Source organism: Bison bison, unplaced genomic scaffold (genome assembly GCF_000754665.1).
Source record: "Bison bison bison isolate TAMUID 2011002044 unplaced genomic scaffold, Bison_UMD1.0 scf7180017864527, whole genome shotgun sequence".
NCBI lineage: Eukaryota > Metazoa > Chordata > Mammalia > Artiodactyla > Bovidae > Bison > Bison bison.
In genome coordinates this window covers 2,038,242-2,043,895 of record NW_011495078.1, presented here as the reverse complement: position 1 = coordinate 2,043,895, position 5,654 = coordinate 2,038,242, and the positions used below count along the sequence as shown (strand labels likewise).

Sequence of the window (5,654 nt, the reverse complement as noted above, 5' to 3'; positions counted from 1 at the left end):
GCCACCGCTGGTCCCTGCTCCCGGGACATACTGCAAGGGCAGCTGCCCCAGAGGTGGGGTCTCTGCGCCCTGAGCCTTGGGCTCATGGCCACCCCACTGGCATCCCGGGCTCTGGTTTCACAGGGCGGGGTGGTCATCTCAGGACAGAGGGGAGCAGCTTCTTTGCCCGGGGGCCTTTCCCGGCCCACCGCACCACGCTCCCCATCCCTCCCGGCCCCCAGACGGCAGGTGAGCATCTGTTCATCCCTGGGTCCCCTTCCAGGCTGGCCCTCACCCACCCACCCTGCCCCAAACTCGTGACTCACCTCTGCTTTCTCTAACTCACACATGGCCATTAGGAGCAACACACTTCCATTAACGGATCCGTGGGCTCTGAAGCCCCGGGGCCCATGGGAATCTACCGCGGTGCCAGCCGCTCAGGGAGCCGTCTGCGGGATGCCCCACCGGGCCCTCAGGGCAGTCTTAGGACGGAGGGGCGGCCCGGGACAAGCACTGCGGGGCGTGTGGCCCCCTCGCGTCCGTCTGCCACGCGGCCGGCTGGGGGATCTCATGGTCCCTCTGAGGACCGGTGAGCCAGTGCCTGCTCGGACAGCGGACGTGCCCTACCCGTTCCTTTCTGCCTCACCTCTGACCCCCGGCAGCCCCTGCGGGGACTCCCATCTCGGGACAGTCAGCCCATTCTCCCCTCTTCAGTGACTGCGATGGGCAGGACGCAGGGAGCCTGTGCCCCAAGGCCAGTCCAGCTCGTGCTCAGACCTTTCAGCACAGACTCGCCCCATAACCTCTCCTACCGTGGGCCCGAAAGAAGACGTCCAGCTTTATTTATCTCATAACCACCGGGCGGTTTGCACAGTCAAGGAGTGGGCTGCGCCCAGAGGTCTTAGAAGGGACCGGACTCCTGTTACTGCTCCAGCTTCCAAACCCAGAGGCTGGCTCCCAGGAGAGACCGGAGACCGGGGACAGACTGAAACCTGAGTTCCTGGCCCTGCTGCAGTGAAGCTCAGTGGGGCCCGGGAGTGAGTATTTGAGTCGCTCCCGTCCCCCGGGGCCTGGTCTCGCTTTCAGGGCTCAGATCGGGCGCACAGGGAGCCCGGGAGCTGTGCGGTGCCTCCTTTCTCGTGCTTGGCCTCCTCTGTGACCCCGAAGGACGCTGACTCTGCAGCCTCAGAGCCCCAGCTCACTGCTCTTCATCCCATTTCCTGGGGACTCCCCCTGGGGACACTGGGCTCTCCCCACCCCACCCGCCCCGGGGAAGGAGCAGTGACCACAGTGGAATTGCGGGGGCAGGGGACAAGGGGTGGGGCCCTCCCCTGCTGGGGAGGCCACCTGCCTGCAGGACAGCAGGACTGTGTGCTCCTCAGACCCACGGGCAGGAGGCGGGGCTGGGGCGCCCCCGTCCCCACCAGGCGGGACCTGCCTGACCCGACCCGGGGCAGCGGCCTCACTCTCCGACCAGGCTGTTCGTCCCAGGAAGGAGACATCTCTGTCTGCAGCCTCCAGTCCTCCCACCATGGCTGAGCTTGGGCGGGACCCGCCAGGGTGCTTTTACCGTTAAAGAAGAGTTTGTCGTCCTTCTTGGCAGAGAGCTGACTTTCATGTTGCACCTTCTTATTAGTGCTGACCTGATAATTCATTTTAATACGGGCTTCTTGATGAGGGGCATGGAAAAGAAAAATGAAGGAAAGCATGAATGCAGGGATGCTCTGACCCACACTGCGCTTTGGAACCTGAGGCAGGGACGCTAACATGCTTTCCAGCTTCTCCTGACAACGTGCTCCAGTGAGTCAACACGCACAGGCGGGCATTCTCTGACCTCTGTGAACCCAGCCATTTGGCAGATGTTCTGAGAGCTAATCCCAGGAACTGGCATTGTCGTCTGGATGCAGAATTTCAAGAACACGCTGACCTTCCCTGCTGCTGAACGCATTCCATGCTCTGTTGTAGATTTCAGACACACGGCTCTCACCATCGTTGCGGGTTAACCGCGTGTTCTGTTTGGACCTTAGGGTGCTATTTCCCTTTTCTGTGTGTTTGGACTACGCTAAGCTGCAAACTCTGGGAGATGGGGAAGGATAGGGAAGCCTGGCGTGCTGCAGTTCGTGGGGTCACAAAGAGTCGGACACGACAGCGACTGAACAACAGCAAAACTGCACTTGGGAAAAGCACGCTGTTTTGTTCGCTACCAGCTCTGTGGCCGGGGGCCAGTCCATTCAGACCCTAGTTTTGTCCCCTGTCGGCTGGAGTCAAGTCCCCGCCCCTGCTCTCAGGAGGCTTAGGGGAGCGGGGTAGTCGGAAGCTCTGGCCTGCATGCATCGTGGAGTCCTGCGGCGGCTAAACCCCACATGCACCCCAAGCACCAGGCCTCTCCTGCACGTGCCCCCAGAGACCTCCCAGATACAGGAGCTTGTCTCTGCCCGTCTGGGTTTGACCTTCCTGCCTCGGGAAGATTACAGAAAATATGGGACTACTGTGTCCTTCACATCTCCATCTGCCTTTGCCCCAGGAGTAGCTGATCTCAAAGATGCTGCCCAGATGGGACTGTGCATACACACCGCAGACCTCCAGGAACACAGGCAATTAAGGCTCGAAAAGGTGAATACTTGCTTTTTTTCTTTGTCGGAGTCGTTGTTAATGTTGTTGAGGTTGTTATTGTTGGTAACGTTGGTAGTGGTTTTTGTGCTTCAAAAAATGATGATCTGTTTGGCTCCATCATCTCCTGGACTAGAATTTCATCTTGGGAAAAGCACACAAGGATGCCTGTTACACCCTTCTGCTCCGCGCGGCCCTAAGGCAGTCGGTGAGAGCAGGACAGGACACAGGGACCCAAGGACACGGGGAGACGGACTTGGTTTCTAAAAACCTTGTTCAGGCGCGGGGAGACCACTGCCTCCCTAAGTAACTTCTGGAAACCTGAGCTCATCCGGGTACCTGGACACCCTTGCTGGAGACAAGATGCTGGAAACCTGACCCTGCCTGGTCATGATTCTCCTTCTGCCCCAGGGGCCACTCTGTCCCCTCTGAGACACCCCGCCTCTGTGATCTGCGCCCCGGGAGGCAGGCAGGCGCGAGCGTCTTTCCTGATTTCTACCCAAGGCGGCCTGTTTTCTGCCTGCGCATCCCCGCGCCCGCCCAGGGAGCGTCTAACGCAGGCCCTGGCCTTGGTGTCGGGCAGCCCTGGACCACACCTGGCTCTGTGCTCACCGGACGTCCTCTGACGTCTCTCGGGCCTTGGGCTTCCTCATCTATACGACGGGGTCTGCACTTACCTCATCAGGATTTGTTTGAGGTTCAAATGAAGCCGTGCGTGTAGGACACGGTTGACACAGTCAGGGGCCAGGGTGGGGGCTATGTGAACACACGTCAGTGCCGAGGCTCAGGTTCAAACCCCGCGGCCAAGCCGACCAGCCTGTCCATGCGCTGGGTGTGTGCTGACTCCCGCCCAGCGGGGTGACCAGCCCACCCCGGCTTGCCCTGCTTTTCCTGTTTTAGCAAGAAAGTCCCACATCCCAGGAGCCCCTCGGTCCCAGCTCATGTGGAGACACACGGAAACACCCACACCTGTGGGCGTCATACACGTGATTGTCTCTGGAAAAAATCCCAGGTAGTGATGAGCCCAAGAGACATGCAAGGTGAGAAACGCCTGTGCTTTTAAACCTCATGTATTTTCTACTTTAAACTTTCCCTTTAGAGAAATGAGATGCTGAATGTGCAAACGGACAACGACCGGACCTGCATCACACAGCGAGCACGCTGACCCCCGAGTGAGCGCCCGCGGGGCAGCCGGTGGGCTCTGGACGTCACACCTGCAGGACGCTGACCGCCGTCCCCGAGACGGTCCCGGAGAGCAGACACCTGCAACAGCACCGTCAGACCCTCCAGGCCAGCGTGAGTCACAGCCGCTCCCTGACCTGCGGAGCAGGGTCCTCCCCAAGCAGGCACCTGACCACAGCCCCAGGTCTAAGCTGCAGCCCTACCCAGCGGCATCCCCGTCACCACTCCCGTCTGGCGGGGCCTCAGACCCGGCCACCTCCCCGCCTGTGTGGCTTGCACCAGGGTATCTGGGCTACAGCCCCCAGCCTCCCGCCCCGCCCAGACGCGGCCGTGTTTGGGAGGAGGAGTTTCCTTACCGAATATTGAGGCCATATCAGCATCCAGATTACTTAGATTTGCTGGCGTTTCAGTGGTTGAAGCTGCGGGGAAATAAAGACCCCAGTAGGTTAACAGTGTTCCTCGAACTGGCACCAACTTCTCTCCAAGTAGGTTTGGTTTTGCGGGCCCACCAGCCTGCTCGAGGGGAGGAAGCCCTGCACAGGATCTGGGGACTCAGGGCTCGTCTGGAAGGAGGTTGGAGGGTGATGACGGGTGGCCCTGCTCTGGGAACCAACCCCGCTCCTGGGCAGGCTCACTGGCACCGCCCTCGGGGAGGGTAAGAAGGGGCACACACTCTCCTCCCCGATGACGGGTCCAGCCGCAAGCCTGTCTGGGGCTGAGGATGTGACGTGGAGGAAGGGAGACGGGCATGGCTGCCTGCCTTCTGCCCCTCTGCTTGGGGATCTGAGAGCCCGGCCCCTGCGGCTCCTCGTCTGTAAACAGGGATCCCAGGGGAGCTCGGTCTCCGGGGGCTGGCCTCTGGAAGCCAGTCCTCCATGGGGCCTTGGACCCCCTGGCTCCACCTTCCCGGCCTCGCTGACCTGAATCAGCCAGGCGGGGCTGGGCAGGGTGCAGAGACCCTGAGCACCGGTCCCCACTGCACCCCCAGGGCGCCTCCCACTCTTCTCAGAGCTGGTGTCGGGGTCCATGTCCTCCACTCAAGGTCAAGATCAGCCCCTTCTTTCAGCCCTGGGGGGACCAGAGAGCAGACAGTCGCCCCCAGGACCCCCGGGACCCCCAGGAGACCAGAGAGCAGGCAGTCGCTTCCCCAGGACCCCGGGGACCCCAAGGAGACCAGAGAGCAGAGAGCTGCCCCCCAGGACTCCGGGGAGATGAGAGAGCAGACGGCCACCCACAGGACCCCTGGGGGGACCAGAGAGCAGATGGCCGCTCCCAGGACCCTGGGAGACCAGACAGCCGCCCCCAGGACCCTGGGGACCCCAAGGAGACCAGAGAGCAGAGAGCTGCCCCCCAGGACTCCGGGGAGATAAGAGAGCAGACGGCCACCCACAGGACCCCCAGGGGGACCAGAGAGCAGATGGCCGCCCCCAGGACCCTGGGAGACCAGACGGCCGCCCCCAGGACCCTGGGGACCCCAAGGAGACCATAAAGCAGACGGCTGCCCCCAGGACCCCGGGCAAAGCCACCTTCCCGTTGCCTCACACAGAGCGCTCAGGTGGTGTCTGCAGGCATTCAAGTTCCAGCATTAAACCAATGATGACGCTGATTTTGAAATGGTTTTAATGACGGACAATCTGCATAGCAATCGCTCATCTGCGCACACGCGGGCTTAGAACAATGCAGGGAAACTGCACAGAAAGGTCTGTGCTGTGATGACAATCGCTTCCCAGTGTGCTGACCTCCGTCAGCGCCGCAAACAAAAGTACAGTCCTCTTCGGAGGCGATGTTAGCGAGTCATTACGGATGGGCACAGCTGCTCCTGCGAGCGCTTTGTTAAAACCATTCTTCTCATCTCTCGTCTGTCCCTAATTATAATGGAGCCC

The 5,654-nt window shown here is 61.0% G+C and overlaps 1 long non-coding RNA gene across 1 annotated transcript in view; it reads right to left on the bottom strand.

Moving 5' to 3' along the window:
• Positions 1-1,945, bottom strand: part of LOC104982135 — a 12,254-nt gene extending 10,309 nt beyond the window's left edge. Inside the window, exon 1 of the long non-coding RNA XR_824470.1 lies at positions 1,550-1,945. This is a non-coding gene — a long non-coding RNA (uncharacterized LOC104982135). The remainder of the gene's footprint in view (positions 1-1,549) is intronic.
• Between the last annotated feature and the right edge of the window lie 3,709 nt (positions 1,946-5,654).